The following is a 17,514-nucleotide window of genomic DNA, read 5'->3' on the forward strand; positions in this document are numbered from 1 at the left end:
ATATAGCATAGACGACCCAGGATGTCTCATCTGCTTTCCTTATTGACCATACTGCAAGTTCCTAGTTTAGGCTGAGCTCACTACATGGTCTTCCCTCCACCCACGAATCACCAGCAGTAATATAATTTCACTTGAGACGGTTGAAACCAAGCAAAGTGCAACCTATCCATTCATGGAGCATTTATGCAGTACCAGACCATGAGAAGGGGAGTCTTGGACAATTGAGGGTGTAAGCCAAGGTGCACCCTGGATGTATAATGAATCCAAGTAAACATCAACACAATCACACCAGATAAGTGGTTAAAGGATACATGTTGCTTGATAGCTTATGCTTTTAGAAAAAACAAGAATATGATATATCTTATGTCAAATTATTATAATTCCTTGAATCATGCAGTTTATGAGTATTAAATGAACATACATATATTTTCTTCCTCTTTAAATACCACACATAGCTACTGATCTTTTCATGGAAGATTTTCGGAATCAGATTACATATCTACATGTTTTTAATTTTGAAAAGGGACATTGAAAAAAGTTTTACAATCATTTGCCATTGACAAACAAATTGAGACATGGGTATTGTAATCCATATAACATATGTTTATGTTGATTACCTTTCAGTCAAAAGTGACGCAAAGCTGTATCGCGAAGGTGTGCTCTGTTGGAAAAAAATCTTTATGCAAATAAATGTCCTACTTAAGATGTCATCTTTGCCGCAGCTGTGATAACACAGTTGGATTTATGATTCTGAATATTCACATAACAATTCTTCATGCAAGGATATCCATTTTGGTATTTTCCAGTCAAATTAAAAAGTAGTTTCTAATCAATGTGCTTCTTATCTTCCTGCTTCAGTATATATAGCGTACCTAAACGAATCCGTGTATATAAGACACGACCAGAAACAAGGGAGTTCAGGATCATCTCCTTCACTTCTCAGGTATGGCTTACATGCACACTGTTTGATACATACAGTATGTAACACTTTTAATTGTAATATAATTTTAAAGTCACTGATATGCTTCAAACAAGGTATGCTTGGTAAATCTTTTTTTGCTTTATCATAATGAAACAGTTAGTTGGAATGTTCAGTTGAGAGATTAAATATGCAATGTAATATTAGGGTTTCCTACAGACATGACAGGCAAAGGAGTGTATGTGTGTGCAGTGGCAGCTGCCATACTTGCGACATGTTTCACTATGGCTCCGCTGGGGTCTGAGCACCCTGAAGTCCAAGGGCCAGCCATGCAGCTGGAAAAGACATTGACTGCAGAGGACGCCATTCTAAAGGCTGTCGATCGAGTAACACGACAAGGGAAAATGTTGCAAACTGCAGTGGAAGGATATGATCGTTTGGGTTCCATGATGGAAGATCAGCGGGATTTTATGTCTAAACAAATCCTACAAACAATTATAGGTAAAGTACAATAGGATTGCATTAAAATATTAATTGTTACAGATTGCTTGTCAGTGTTGAAAACAAGCTGATCATTTATTTGAAAAGAAATGCATTTCTAATGCATCTATAAGCATAATGTTGTAAATAAGTGTAAGATATATGTTAAATGAATTATACTATACAAGTAATGTTCACAATAAAGATGTGAAGTGTATCGTAAATGGATTTTACTTTCGTGTGTGATTTTTCCATCTTGCTGGCAGAACATATGAACAAGGGAGGTTGTTTCGGAGATCACCCATTCTCCAACCGTGACTACCAAGGCTGGATGGATTTTGGACGGCGAAGCTCTGAAAAACAGGAACAACACTAAATAACATTCATCCCAGCTGCAGGACTTCTGATGTCAGCAATGATCATTTTGCCAACTTACGTAAAAACTGTAAACTGGTTCCAGCAGCTCAATTTGGCTGGGATATTTTTATTCAAATTGTATTAAACATATATACATAAAACTATATTTTTTTCCATTTTCTTATGTCTTCCAGTGGCTTATTTTGATCAGGATTGCAGGGTGGTTTGGTGTCTACATCTCAAGCAGGGGAACAGCAAAGGCAGCAAGGTAGTGCCTTGCAGGACATATACACTCATACATTAAAGACAATTTAGAGACGGGAGCCTAAATACATGTCTTTGGACTATATTTCTGTTTAACTGCAAATTTAATGGCCAATACATGTTTAAAACATAAGCACTATTCACCTGAATCAAAAAAAGTAAAATTCACACAGGATACATAAACTGATAGCAGCTTGTAAAAAGTATATCATTGTACTACAATAAATTTTAAATGCAATGTTTTTGTTAATGTTTTTTTTTATGGTCAATAATGATAATGTTAAGTTCCGTTCATTTCCTTGTCGTAAATGATCTTATCATGCTTTAGTGGCGACAGTAGAGGATGCTGAGTTGGACTATATTCACGACCTCATTCACTGCAGAAGGCGATGCTTCTTTCCCAAACTAAAATAGGCTTTAGGCTATTGACCACTGGGCATATGCTGAAAGCTATTTCCTTTTTGACAGTCACTGCTTTATTATTGGCTGATTGAGAGGTCATCCCAAAAACCTGCACCCACACCGGCTCTCCATGGATCAGGTACCCCACCCCTGAACTAGACCGTGGGCTTTGGGACTCCTTGACCACACTCAGCTGCTGATCAGTATCATGCTTTTGATCTGTAACAAACAAGAAGGGGATGGCCTCAGCATCAGTTGGGGTGGCTGGCACATGGCAGTGATACTTGTGACATCATAGGTCCTCCCGACTCTAGAGTTAAGCAATGTAGAAGGAAGGCTCCACCCAGGAGCAGGGCCACCGGGATGTTGGCTACCAAGCCAACCGTTAAGGGCCCCTCCCCGGGTGGGGCAGAAACCAACCACACACGCCTTGCAGACAGGGTGCCATCGGAGGTGACGCCCAGGAGGGTGGACGGGTGACCCAGCGTAACTGTGCCTGTATCAGACGTCCCTAGACTTGTATCGTCTTAGTGAGGAGCTCGGTCAAATTCCCTGGTGAATACTACAGCCAGATAACTACATTTTGAGGGCTGCTGTCACCCCAGAGTTGGGGGCGTTTGACCTCAGAGGGACACCATGATTCTCCATTGGAGGTGCTGAGACACTTGGACCTGGAGATTATCCATCCGCTTAAGGCTCCTTGCTAGGCCATTTTTGTCCCACAGATGCTATTTTCCCTCCCTCCTTTCATCATGGCCTGGTTGGCTCTGGCCCCTCAGTAGCCAAGTCCACCGGCATGCTGATGCCTGCTTGGCAGTCAGTTTGGCCTTCTACCCTGGGCAGGGCCCATAGGAAAGAGCCTTGACTATCTGTTTGACTACTTGTTGGGTGGAGCAGGGTTACAGAGGAAGCCACTTCAAGGAGGCCTGTACCAGTTGGCTCGCTGGGAACCTGACCAACTGGTCAGGTTGGAACAACCAGTCGTGGAAATGCTGTACGGCAGCAACTGGGGGCAGTCCTGTCTGTATCAGGATTTCTGCTTTAAGGTTGTTGTAACCCTCTGACAGGGCAGGGAGTGGTAGGCAGCCTGTAATTTACTCGTTATTCTGAACATGGAGAGGTAAGCTTACATATCACCCAAGGGAGTCAACTTGGTCAAAGTCCATGGGAAATCCAGCAAACTGTACCGATGGATTGTGCTGTTGGACAAGTTTTTATTACATATGTTGTTGTTCTCCTTCCAGGCCTTATTTAACCTGACTTTTTATTCCAACTGCTCTGTAATACTGAAAGAGTAAAGTATAGTACAGAAATTATATATAACCATCCACCCATTTTCCAGTTGCTTATCTAGAATGGGGCTGCAGGAAACATCCTGGTCAGCCACATATATAGAGGATTCTGATTATAAAATATTATGTTTATACAAAATTGGTTGATTTGCATTTATTTCTTAAGATATTGTAAATTTCTGTACTTACAGTTGAGGAGTGCCAATAATTCTGACAAGGCCTTTGTGTGTGTGTGTGTGTGTTTTCATGTAATTTGTATAATTGGAAAATATCTGTTTAGTTATCTTTTAATGAGGGTGGTTATGATAGATTTACATTTCATCAATTTTTAACCAGAATGGCAGTGTAGTTCAGTAAGGTAAGGCTGTGCTATGTCTGCAAGGTAATGGGCTCAATTCCTAGAGCTAGAAGAGTAATCATTGCACCTGTAGCAAGGCCCTAACCCTAACTGCATTCTGGGTAATGCTGCACTTTCACCTCAAATGTTTCTATTTGTGTATTTACTGTGATGTCAGTGAATATGTATTAATTAGTTATGTCTATATCTCCTATAATGTGAGCATTCAGTAATAAGATATACTAAGATGTTATAATAATGCAATGAATAATAAAAAAAAACACCTCACAGTACCTTAGAAGTAATTAGTTAATTTCAATGATCAAGAAGGCTTAAAAACCTCATATATCTAAAATGTATTGATCTTGTAGTATCAGCATCAGTTCAAAACTCTCCTGGACAAACATTTATCCAAACATATATCCAATATTAAAAATAAGTTACAAAACATTGAAAACAGTCAGCAAGTACAATGGAGGTATTGAAAGTTTTCTTGCCATGCTTCTGTTCATAAATATCATCTCAGATTTAATTATATGATAGGTGCACTGAATTCATTTCATTTCACTACTGACCAAAGACTCATTTTGGTGCCCATTACTCCCTCTTGTCCTTCCAGCTTCCCTCCCCCACTTCTGTACTCTCTCTCTCTATCTCATCTCTCCCTGTCCCATTTGGCTGCTGAAAGCCATGTGCCTTTCTGCATGTGTTCAGTCCCTACTGCCACAGTCACAGAGGACTTCAGATAAGCCAGGAACTGCCTGAGAGCTTTACGAGGTGGAATCCAAGGTCAGGGGGCCATAATGCATAAATAAGCATATACTGTACAGGTTAATATATTGCATGAATGACACTTATGTGATGTTAAATTAAACAAATATAACTTAAAAATATCAACTATGTATAGAATTATTATTATTATTATTATATTTGCTGGCCAATGGAAAAGTCCTTGTGAACTTGTGAAACTTTGCTATTATATCAGTATGAATATTTGTCATTATGAAAGAAGTTAGGAAATTACCTTTGTATTAATAATTAATTAATTTAAAATATAATAATGACAATTTATTGCAAATAAAATTAAATTGCTTTAGTTCAGATTACCACCAATGAGTAAAGTTCTTAAAATCTACTACTTCTTTCCAAATGAATGACATAGTAATCATTTTATCCCTCATTGTGGGGAAAAGCACAATGAAGAATAAAAAGTTCCATTACAGAGCACAGATCCATATTTTACCATTGTCAGCATAAATGACACTGTACAGTTCTTGCTCTGATACCAATTACATTCTTCATTGGAAGTTCAGCCTTGCTGCAAATATGTTTGATTGACTCTTTGTTGTACTAATTGCCTCATTGGTACATCAATTTGGACAAAAGTATATGCTAAATAAATAAAGAAATGTAAATGTAAATTTCAGTTGTAAAATCGAATTATTCTGAATGGTGACAGACCCACAGAGTACATTTCAAAGGGTCTTTCCTTCAAGCAGGAAGTCTGTTTGTGGGTGTATATCCCATTACGATATACAAAACTGTGCAAAAGACAAAAAGGTAGTGAAAGACAAAAGGAAAAGGTATTTGGGAAGTGAGCATATATTTACTCAGTACAAAAAAAAACACAATTTAACATTAGAACAACAATTAAAAAAAAACTAAGAAGAATTTCTTCTGTTCTCCAAAAAGTTGCTGATATCTTGTTGGACGGTTAGATAAACAGCGCTTCAGTTCCCAGACCGGTGAAGGACACCCCAGCCTTTCCATATATTCATCAACTAAACTAAAATTTCAGAACCAGATCACTAAATTAATTTATTTTACTCAAAAGTCAATGAAGTATTGATTAGCCATATGCGGTGTGCTAGTGGTCGATTAAAAAAATTCATGGGTGTATTGCTGCAAACCCTGGGATCAGTTCAGGAAAGGTTTCGCTATGGTTAAGCTGACACACATTTACTGACATCATATCATAGTTTTACACCAACATGAAGGTCATCATTTTCTTTGATTGCCTAAGACTACTGCACAGAACTGTATAACTCCAAGAAAAGGATCAGTATCACTGTCCTGTGTATATCACCCCTTTACAGAAAGTGTATTTCACATTAACATCCTCAACCATAAAGTTCAAGGTGATATCTCTGGGTATCTAGTGAGGGTTGCGTACAAAAGTTCCAAATTCAAACATTGTTCATAAATTTTAAAATAACAGGACTCCAAAAAAAATTGTTTCTGGCACTCCAGCGCTTTAACATGAAGACTTTACACATGAAAATATGATAAGAAGTATGACAGATGTATTCAAAATACAAAATGAAGCACACCGTATACAGGAAATGTGAAAGGAGTATAGAAATAAATAGCCAAAATACCCATAAAATACTATAAACTCCATTTGATTAATCTGGAATGTGAATTGACTGAGTTTCCATTATAAAGATACCCGTAAATATCAGAAGAAACCACAGGATGCTGGGTAACGATGACCCCCCTTCCCTCATACACCACAGGATGCTGGGTAATGATGACCCCCCTTCCCTCATACATCACAGGATGCTGGGTAACAATGACCCTCCTTCCCTCATACATCACAGGATGCTGGGTAACGATGACCCTTATACATCCCTTATACATCAGCTCACTGTTGTTACAGTGTTTTGGATATTGTTTGATTGCCTATTACTTACATTAGGATGTTCTGCTAAGAATGGTTGGTAACACGGATAGAGCATACCTCACTGAAATCTAAATGAACAAAAATGGGCCGAATGGCCTCCTTTCATTTGTAAATTTCTTCTGAAAAATGCAACTCAGTTTAGAATAAATGCAAAGTAATGTGGGAAGCAAATACCTGTTTTTTTCTGAGTATTTGTGTGTCTGGCCACAGAATCAAAAAGCTCAGATGTTGCTTGGATACACTTACAAACGCACATGATTTAAATCTAATCACTTCAATCTCCAAAGCTTTAATAATGACAGAACTTGTTGTACTTTTTTTGCTCACTAGAGGGAACTATTACAGTAGTGAAGACTAAAGCCAATTGTTCTTTATTTCCTGCTTCTTCTGTATTACGAAAGTGCATAAGGCTCACCTAAAAGATAAAAATCAGCAATTGTATTTTGAGATTGAACACACATTGGAATTGAAGTTGCTTTCATAAATAAGATTTGAAATGTCAAGGATAAACTTGCAAAGTCATGAATAGGCCGATAGTTGAAATTATATTAAGATTTAATGCAAAGTTTAGTGTTCAGGTTCGAATTCCCAAAACTTTTCTGTAGTTTTTTTTATTCTAGCTGACTTCAGTGATTTGATTTGATCACTGATTTTGGTGGGGGAGTTTTCGGACTTGCTTACCATTTATATTGCATGTCTGAAGTAAAGATATGATCATATATTGAAGGAGATAGAGACAGAGAACAAATCATAAACCTCAAAATTTTCTCTAAATTCTCAATATTTAGAGGCATGCCTGATGAGTACTGTTGTTGTTTGTTATACCCAAACATGTCTAGTGTGCTTTGGAACATTTGTTACAATAGGAACTAAAGGAAAAAAGAGTAGCTGAAACAAAAAGATAATATGTTACATTTTCATAAATAAATGCTCTGTATTATGTCTCCTGCTTTTTAGATGTCACCTGGATCCTGAAACCAGGACACCACCCTTGGGAAGGAAGGAGAATCAAAACTCAGATAGCGATGAGCCTACCCAGAAAAGGCGTAGGGCGGGGCCCATGGAGGGAGAGGGGAGGGGCCAAGCTGTAGGAGAGATTTAATTTCTGCAGCCTCAGATCCGTAAGATTCAATGTGCCTGTTTTCAGCTTCAACTGTTCCTCAGTTTAGCAATACCGGTTCTGCAGTTCCTATTCCGGTGGAGGACAAACCTTACAAAGCTGACTCACGATAATGATTTTTTTTTTCTCCATGGAACCTGAACAGACAAGAAGAATGCAGTCCGGATCTAAAGAGAGTGGCCATGCTTGTACAACTCTGATGCATTCTGCTTGCCCACTGGGAACTGTAAAGGCATTGATGTCGTCTGCCTGTGTGGAGGTATATGTACAGATGACTCCCAGTCACACTCTCAGGCCCTGTACAAGATACAAATGTACAAACTCCACTGTCACTTGTCAGTAGAGAGCTTGCTGTCTAGATATTATTAATTGCTGCAGCCACCCTACCTGACGGGCTCAACAAGGGAGGGGACACCAGCTGGAAGCTATCTAATGGTGCCGCTTATTCGGGAGGGGTAGGCCAGCCCCAACAAGGAATATGGAAATGGAACTTGCCCAGAGATGAATGGACCATAAGCTGCACTTGTGTTTTGAACCAAGGGGGTGTATATTTTGCCCCCCACTGAGTCTTCCTGCTATATCATATGTGTTCCAAGTCGACATAAAGCTAAGGAGAGCGATGTTCAACCTGCACAGTGCGGAGGGTAGTTTTACAGACACTATCCCATGGCCAAATCTACACGTTTGGCCTTTATAAGATTAAATGGTTTTGGAGGTTTTCAATTTCCTGGCTGGTTTTTCAGTTTGCAAATAAATGTATATCGAAATGCTTTTCAAGATATTGACATTCAAATACTAATTGCTGAGCATTTCTTTTGTTCTTGCCCTTTAGATATATGTCTGGTTTCTTCTTCTTTTTAGACAATCTTTTCTGTTTTGGCAGCTTTACAGATAACCTTTTTGCCTTGCCAATACAGATTTCTCTGGTGAGAGTTGCTTGCAGAGAATGAAGAAAAATAAATGCACATTCATGTCGCATCAAGTTTTACTGTCACTCCCAGGTAACGCCTGGAAATAAGGCTATTGCTGAAGCGGCACAACATTTAGCTAGGGGGTGGAGGGAGGGGTCAGGGCGATGTGACTAGACTTGTCTAGTCTACAGAGAATTGGAGCTGCTGGTTTTCACATCAGAAACACCATTTGCATTTTTTTTAGGTGATTATTAATGATTACTCACAATGTGAAAGCAGTTATGAGAAGTACTGGTTTCTAAGCTTTATTTATATAGTATATCAGTCAAACAGAACCAGTTGAATGAGCAATATTAATATTTCTACTTTCCATTTTTTAACTAAAGGCGATTTAAAAACACAATATTTTTCATAGCAAAAACTCCATTGGTTTTTGATTATTAATCTGTTTTCGATGAGAATATTCAAATTTGTATTGATGAAGTCGGGATGGTGTGTTTGAATGATTCAAATGTAACAGGATGACTGCCGGCTCAAGTCTTGTGGTCAGTGAAGTGATGTCACTGTTGGGCCTCTGAACAAGGCCTGTAGTCCCATTCGCTGCAGAGACTGACTGACCCTGCTTTCTCAAATATATATTACCTTTGGATAAAGCATCTACTAAATAGAGATCAATGTAAAATAAAGCAGCAACAAATGTATTACCTGTTAAAATGCAATAAAGAACATTTAGTCTCCCATCATACCATAATTCCCAATGTAATCTGACTCCCAGAAGCACTCTAACAAAAATGAATTTAGTTAAAAATGTTTTAATTAAACAAAGCAAAAGCTTTATTAGAGATAATAACAAATGGACAGATGAATTTCTGCTGCAGAGATTAGCCAACAATGGTTTGATTAAACAAAATATTATTACAGAATAAGAAATGGACAGATTAATTTCTTATTTTCTATACAATATTAGGAAAAAACATCAAACAACACGCTCCATCAGCTTGGATGAGAAATACCATTAGTTCATGGGCACAGTAAAATAATCAAAATAATGGTGATTGTGTCCAAGCTGTTATAGTTTGTATTTTATCAGAGGCTCATCATGTGTTCCACGCGTGACGCACTGATGACGGCGTTACTGAAACACCACCATAGTGAAGCTCTAATGAAATACAAACAATCAGAGTTTGGACCAAATCTCTGTTACTTAGATTTTCTATTCTCTACCCTCTGGCAGGAGACTCAAAGCCATCAAAGTCACACAGGGAGTTCCTTTCCCACAGCAGTGACTCCCACCAACAGTAATCGACCTGCTAACAACTGGCACTGTAGTCAGCTGGAATCCTATAACTCTCCCTGGCATCACCCCCATTTGCTTACGTTCACTATTTATTTCACCCTTTATTAAACCCCATACCGCTCCAGATTATCAGTAGACAGTCTAACATAAAGAGTATTTGCAAAATTTTCTTGTTTACATACTTTTAAATTGTCAGGCTTATTATATGTTATAGCAGGGACACACATACCAAGACAAATTCCTTGTATGTTTAATATACTTGGCCAGTAAAGATCTTTGATTCTGATGACATATCGATGCTAAGTTTGGTATCTTTGCTCACGCAACAGTACAGGATTTTCTAATATTTTATATTTAATTTAATCTTTTAAATATTTTCAGTATAATATTTACTACATAGTTATATAGCTTAGTTGAAAGCCTTAAACTTTTTACATTGAATCAATTATTGATGGATAAAGGCCATATGATATATTGGACCTAATTAAAAAACACTGGGGGAAGGTTTCAGCTGTACTGAACAAAGGGACATTGTAACGGAGTTTCTCCCAGCCCTGGACAGACAACAAAGTGCACACGATAAAGAACACAAACAATACACCTTAACACCAGATAAAAGAGGTGAATATTACTTACAACCTCTGCATATAATTTGCTTAGCAAGACCAATAAGCAGATGACATAATTTCTGGGTGGGATTATTTATTAAAAATATATGAGATCGCTTTCAATTACCAATTTTTCAACCTTGGCCTGCTTCTTCACAGACTTTACCTTAACCCTTCAATTAACAGACTGATAAGGTAAATTGACGGTTGGAAAATATCCTGCCCAGGAGATGGATGGAGCTGCTCAGTCATGGGCGTTCAGCTCGGAAGGTAATGGGACCACCATGGCAGTATATCGATAGCTGGCTTATTCTGTGTTGTCGGGTGTTGCAGCTGTATCGTTTGCAGGTCGTGAAGGGGCTGATCCTGCGTGAACGTACTCTCAGAGGGGGGAGGAGTCAGCAGCAAGGGGGGCTCTCGCCAGTGTGTGTAGCCTGGCTGCCTCTACTCATTGGTTTTAAATTGCCATTTTTTTGGTATTTTTTTTAATGTATTATTTTTTAAATTTACCTATAATATAGAAAGTTTCGAAATGTAGACAGAAAATGGAGACTGAGTGCTGTCTTTCATTACTGTTCAGAAAAGGGAGATCGAGTGCAGTCATCTGAGCACCAACTTCACAGTTAAAACTAAAATAATACACAAATAAAAACCATGGAATGGTTAGGAGGCATGACACCATTTGGGAGATCATGTCAGACTATAAGAGAAGAGAAACCGGTACAAAAGTCTTTGATTGTAAGGATGTTTTTTCCCCAGAGTGCTACATAAATGAGCCAATCGAAAAAAAGTTATCATAATCGTGAACCAGCTGTATAAGCAGTATATTTTAGCTGCTTTGATGTTGAGTTGATTTTTGACAATATCTTAAACAGGGCATAGCTGGTGTTCATCCGATAGCTATGATTATCTGGAAGCATTTTACATACTACTTTCACCTATAACATTATTGTGTAGAATTCTATACACAATCAAATAATAGTTATTCTATAATACCTTTAACTTATTTTGTCAAACTAAAGTCTTAACTAAAAAAGGGAAGCAGATAATTAGAAAATCATCCAATTTTTGTCAGTGTAGTCAACATGTTTATTTTTCATATACAAATATGATACTGGAAATCTTCCTTGTATAAGGCACATCACTTTAATTAATTAAATCAGTCATATGATGTTGTGTGTCTCTTATCTTAAATGGCTCTGTGGTCTCCACTGGTGGAATCAGTTAAGTTCTTGAGAACATCGATTTCCTGGGACCTTTGATGGGAGGAGAAGACGGAACACACCGGCAGATGCTCTTTCTACACAGCTGCGGAAACTCAGCCTGCTTCAGGCCCTGCTGATTCAGTTTGCACCGCTATCACTGAGGCAATCCTCACCACCTCCATCACTGTGTGGTTCTGTTCATCCACATCACAGCAACGTATCGAAATCCAATGAATCATCAAGGCAGCAGCAAAGATTACTGGGTGTAGTCTGCCAACGCTCCCAGACGTCTACAACTGGAATGTCGTGAAACGCAGGATCAAGATTAGAGCTGACCCCTTTCGCTTAGGGCACCGGGCTCTACCCTCTGGCTGGAGACTCAAAGCCATCAAAGTCACACGGGGAGTTCCTTTGCCACAGCAGTGACCCCCACCAACAGTAATCGACCTGCTAACAACTGGCACTGTAGTCAGCTGGAATCCTATAACTCTCCCTGGCATCACCCCCGTTTGCTTATGTTCACTATTTATTTCACCCTTTATTAAACCCCATACTGCTCCAGATTATCAGTACATAGTTCCTTGTATGTTTAATATACTTGGCCAGTAAAGATCTTTTATTCTGATGACATATCGATGCTAAATTTGGTAATTTTGCTCACACACCAGTACAGGCACAATTCAAGCCCCCAGCGATGGATGTGTGAGGCAACTGTGCTACCCACTGATACACCTTCATAATATTCTACTGTGACTATTACCAATAAAAATAGTAAATTAATAAAAGGTTTCTTTTGGAATGTTTGTGTACACCTGATAAAATGGCTGTTTTCCATAATAGCGATATTTAAAAGCCTCTGTGCCTGTGATCTGAAGGTTGTTCAAGCCTGGCTTTTGCAGAACAGTCACATCTGTGGGCCCTTGAGCGAGGCCCTTAACCCCCAGCTCCATGGACGCTGCTGCAGGTGGCTGCCCTTCACTGCCAAACTTGTTCTCACCTACATGTGTGTCTGTATGTCATGGAGAGAAAGATGGTGTAGAGAATTTCCCCACAGGGATCAATAAAGCGTTGTCATAATAATAATAATAATAATAATAATAATAATAATAATAGGTATAGTAATAATAATAATAATAATTATTATTAGTAGTAGTAGTAATAGAAGTAATAAATATTAATAATAATACTAAATGCTTGAATATTTTTCCTAATGTAAATAGATATAGTCAAGTTTTAATTTTGCTTCAAACCAAAAAGATGAAATTAGGGAAAATATGTATTTAAATGCATTTTTTAAATGCACACCCCGAAATAGTTTTCATTAAGATCTTTACCGTAAGTTGGAGAGTGTTAGAGAGTGAAAATGTGGAACCATGATCGTTGTACAACACATTATTCTGTATACCTTGTTACAAGGTCATTTGTGCAGATTCTTCATTAATGTATTTCAGCCATGAAATCTCAGTGCTAAATGTGCAGAGGAGACTTCCGAGAATCAGGCCGTCATGGACAGCTGCCAAGACACCACTGCTTTAGGATAAAAATAAGAAGAAGAGACTTTTGGGGCCAAGAAACACAGTCAATGACATCAGACTAGTGCAAATCTGTCCTTTGGTCAGATGGTTCCAAATGTGAGATTTTTGGTTCTAAACACCATGTCTTTGTAAGACTCAGGGTAGGTGGCAGGATGATCTCTGCAAGTGTCATGCTTATGGTGAAGCATGGGGAGGGTGGTGCAATGACCCGGGGTGCCTGGTTGTTGACACTGTCTGTAATTTATTTAGAATAGAAAGCGCACTTAACCAGCGTGCCTACCACAGCACACTGCCGCGACACACCATCCCATGTGGCTTCTGCTTAATTGCAATCATTTGTTTTTCCACAGAACAATGACTACAGTCACACCTCAAGGCTGCGGTAGAGTTATTCGTCAAGAAATGAGAGCGATAGTGTGCTGCAGTTGACCTGGGCCTCACAATCACCAAACTTAAATCCTCACTGCATAATTCCACATGACTTGTTAAAGAAACTTTTGACTGGAAGCGTATATATTTTATACCAATATACATACATATATACAGTGTACTGTACTGTGCAAAAATCTTAATCAAGCAAAGAAAATCATTTTGAAATTATGTCGGTGTAAAACTGTCATTTTAAAACTTCTCAGAACGTCACCCCAGTATTTGCAGTGACCATCCAATATACCCAAGTATTTGTTGACTCAACCACTAACATATTATATTAATTAAGTGAGCTGGTGGTGAAATTAACGAATACATGAAATGGCTGGGGTGCCCCACAGTCTGGGACCTGAAGCAGTGACCTTCTAGCCGTCCAACAAGATATCACTAAATTTCTGGAAAACAGGAGACATTATTATGGTTTATAAGAAAGTATTTTCAAGACGAACCTCATTTTTAATTTTGTTTTATTGCCTAACTTTTTCAGGTGAATATTAAGTAGCAAATGTTTTGTCTTGTCTGTATCAATGTACTCTGGCTTTGAACTCATTTACCCAATACTTCTATCACCGTTGTGACGTTACTGAATGTCATTTGCAAAATGCCAGTGTGTAAGGAAATGTTGCACCACTAACAATCTAGCTCATTCAATTAAAGCACAATGCTGTAATTCATTATGGACACACAGCAAGATCTGAACTGATTCAAAGACTTTCCATTCATGCCACATGAAGAGATTACAGCTAAGCCTTTTATTCCAACTAATACTTTACTATGGTGTCCATTAAACTGGACATTCCACTATTCCCTCTTCTACTTGCTGCACAATGGGTCCTGTACTGCTGGAAGTAGAAAACAGTCGTCTAAACAGAACTGTGATTATCATATCACAGAAAAAAACAACAACAAAGATTGCATTAGAAAGTATGGCCAGCACTGCTGCCTTTATACTGACTCAGAGTTTAAGCTTAGAAACCTTGTGTGAACTATATGTAATTTCTCAGGAAGATAAACTGTTTATTTACATAGTATTTACACAGCATCAACAGTAGAATGGACTAGAGAAATCTCACTAAGGTGAGGCTAACCTTTTTGCTGATGTCACACTTGTACATATGCAGACAAAAACAAAGACAAGACAATATTACAATATATAACAATTTCTAAACTTATTCATAATCATTATGACGGATTCCAGCACGCAGAGGTACTAACCTTGAATTACTTCCTCCATTCATTTTTCATGAATGTTTGCAGGACCACAGTGAGCTGAAAGGCTGGCCTGGGAAGTATAGGGTATAAAGCTGAATTACTTCAGGAACCAACTCACATCATATCATATCACTTTAAACTTTCTGCTTTTCATAGGCAAATTACATTTTATTCGAGCACATCTTAACATGCAAAGTCCACAAGGATTCAAGGGAAAGGATTCAAATCCCCACCTGTAGAGACGTAAAGCACAATGCTAGCCATTGAATCATTATGCTGCCTTACGTATGAATGAATGAATGAATGAATGAATGAATAAATCTTCTCATCTAGAATCAGTCCAGAATGATGAGCCAGTGTTCTTTAAACTATTCTGAGATACATGTACAATCAGATAATGTTTATGGTGGGGGTGATTTTCCAGTTGCCCTATGTCAATTGTCAGTTTATTAATTTAACAAAGACATTTAACAAAGAATAAAGGTCATAATGACTGTCCAAAGCAATGACCCTTAGCTAATACCTAGACCCCCAAAGTTGAGGTGATAGCAGATGACTATTTTAGAGCTTCAATGGTAGCAATAAATAACAAACTCAATAATGAATACAACTACAAATGCCGCTGCACCTTAGTGAATTGTTGAAGCATTGAGTGTAATATGCCATTATCACATATATATCATTCTTAAGAAGACGTCGTTTGCTCTGTTTCACATAGTTATCTAGTTCCCGACTACTTTGCATGACTCACTTCTTTCCTGGGAACAGTTTCATGATATTTGCTAGGTGTGGCCACTCTGCTTTGCAACCACTTAAACATGGTTTTGTTATGTGAAAATAAAGAGCTGGGAAGTGATCGAGAACTCAAAACAACAATATCTAAAATAGCAGTGAAAGAGAAAAACTGCGAAAACCAGACAAATGTATCGTTAATAAGTACCCATACCGAGAGAGCCTATCTAGCACCCTTTCTCTTTTTCTCTTTTAACTACCATTGGAAACGCGTTTTACAGTACAGAACTGCAGTTAGCAAACAACACCTGTATTTTTATTGCAGCCAATGAGGATGGAAAGATGAGCCCGTGGGCGGAGCTATGATGGCAGGGGCGGAGACTTCCGTAAAAGCATATCTGACAGTCTCATTGTTCGCAACGAAATCCAGACCAGAAACCGATCGTACTTCAGGGGAGACTGCCGACGGAGGAAAGTTCATTTTTGGAGCGTTACGTACCTGAAGTGCACGAAAATTTTCCTTCATTATAAAGGTAATATATTATTTTGATGGAACGAACTATTCATTTTAAATCCTTTTCAGCTCAAAATAATATCATCTAAATACAGTATCTTTCGACGACTTTTTTAACTATGTACTGTGATCTCGGGGTGGTGTTCGGTCCATTTCAAATGAATTATTGCGTGCAGGCAAGATTTTTCATTTCGTGATAAGGCGTGCAAAGCCTTCCTTCCTACAGTGTTTGATCTATTGTGTTTTGTAGTAAGTACCTAGCTTGATTTTTTTTTTACGTTTTCTAAATTTACGCGTATTCATATGTGAATTATACGTGCTTACGCACAGTACCGATTATGTCTTTATATATGAACGATGGGAATAATTGTTCTGCTTTTTTCCATATGATATGACAAGTAACAACGTCTGATATGGGAAAAGGAAGGGTAGGGCACGATTTTATCTTCGTCTCATATGGAGGAAGTTGGACTGGGTATAACAGGTAAACAGTGGAATGTTGCCGTAAACGCGATATCATGATTTCGTAGAGGCGACGTTGCTTTCAGTATTCGCAATACGCTACTCGGTGGTGAAAGGAGATCACATAGGGGTGAACAGCAATATGTCCCTCTGGTCCGCGGAAACAACAGGAAATCCCAAAAGAAAACAATGATAACATTTGTTATTGAAATATAGATACATTTTACCTTTCCAGCTGGCGGTACAACTTATACCCAACGGTACTGGAGTAGTTTGAGTTGACGGGGGTCATTGCGTCTGGCGAATCAAGCAGTGAGGTCACGGCAATAGGGCGGATCAGCCACACCCGTGTGTTAGCCCCAAGAAAAGGTCAAGTTATCTCGCCTTGTAGTTTTATGGCCTATTTTATTGTGTATTGTATTTGCTGGTATATGGGGAAACTGCATGATTTCTGCAAATTTTTGTTGAGCAATTCACTGTTGCTTTCATGTCAGATTTGGTTAGATTTAATCATTTTTCAACCAGTAAATGAACTAGGGAGAGGTGGGACTTCTCGGAACTGGCTTATCTCAATTACTCACTCTCTAAAACATGTGTGGGCAACAGCTCCAGCCATACAAGTTTTACATGTATATTAGTGTATGACTTATTTGCTTGTTAAAAGATGTTATAAGTGATTTGTTCTTTACAGAGTCAAAGAATTGTCTTTTCCACTGACTTACTGGAGAAAATTCTCAGTATCTAAATAGTTGTGT

General features: G+C 38.3%; 1 protein-coding gene and 3 long non-coding RNA genes across 7 annotated transcripts in view; 3 read left to right on the forward strand and 1 right to left on the reverse strand.

Annotated features, from left to right (window-relative positions):
• Positions 1-1,915, forward strand: LOC111856102 (uncharacterized). Of its 2 annotated transcripts, none has more exons than XR_002841053.2 (3): positions 1-943; positions 1,127-1,420; positions 1,666-1,915. It is a non-coding gene; the product is annotated as an uncharacterized lncRNA (long non-coding RNA). The 2 variants fall into 2 exon arrangements; XR_011991789.1 differs by having other exon boundaries at positions 1,139-1,420.
• LOC111856104 (uncharacterized) lies at positions 1,414-17,112 on the reverse strand. 2 transcript variants are annotated; one of them, XR_002841055.2, is made up of 3 exons: positions 16,987-17,112; positions 15,055-15,121; positions 1,414-1,752 (listed from the first exon to the last, which is right to left on the reverse strand). It is a non-coding gene; the product is annotated as an uncharacterized lncRNA (long non-coding RNA). The 2 variants fall into 2 exon arrangements; XR_002841054.2 differs by lacking the exon at positions 1,414-1,752 and adding an exon at positions 14,295-14,681.
• LOC111856101 (uncharacterized) lies at positions 4,710-9,018 on the forward strand. 2 transcript variants are annotated; one of them, XR_002841051.2, is made up of 4 exons: positions 4,710-4,840; positions 6,568-6,659; positions 7,692-7,855; positions 8,000-9,018. It is a non-coding gene; the product is annotated as an uncharacterized lncRNA (long non-coding RNA). The 2 variants fall into 2 exon arrangements; XR_002841050.2 differs by having other exon boundaries at positions 7,692-9,018.
• Positions 16,190-17,514, forward strand: part of LOC111856097 (junction plakoglobin-like) — a 25,255-nt gene continuing 23,930 nt past the window's right edge. The window contains exon 1 of the mRNA XM_023835764.2: positions 16,190-16,316. The gene's annotated coding sequence lies outside the window, so the exon portion shown is untranslated. The remainder of the gene's footprint in view (positions 16,317-17,514) is intronic.

This window comes from Paramormyrops kingsleyae, chromosome 5 (assembly GCF_048594095.1).
Source record: "Paramormyrops kingsleyae isolate MSU_618 chromosome 5, PKINGS_0.4, whole genome shotgun sequence".
Classification (NCBI taxonomy): domain Eukaryota; kingdom Metazoa; phylum Chordata; class Actinopteri; order Osteoglossiformes; family Mormyridae; genus Paramormyrops; species Paramormyrops kingsleyae.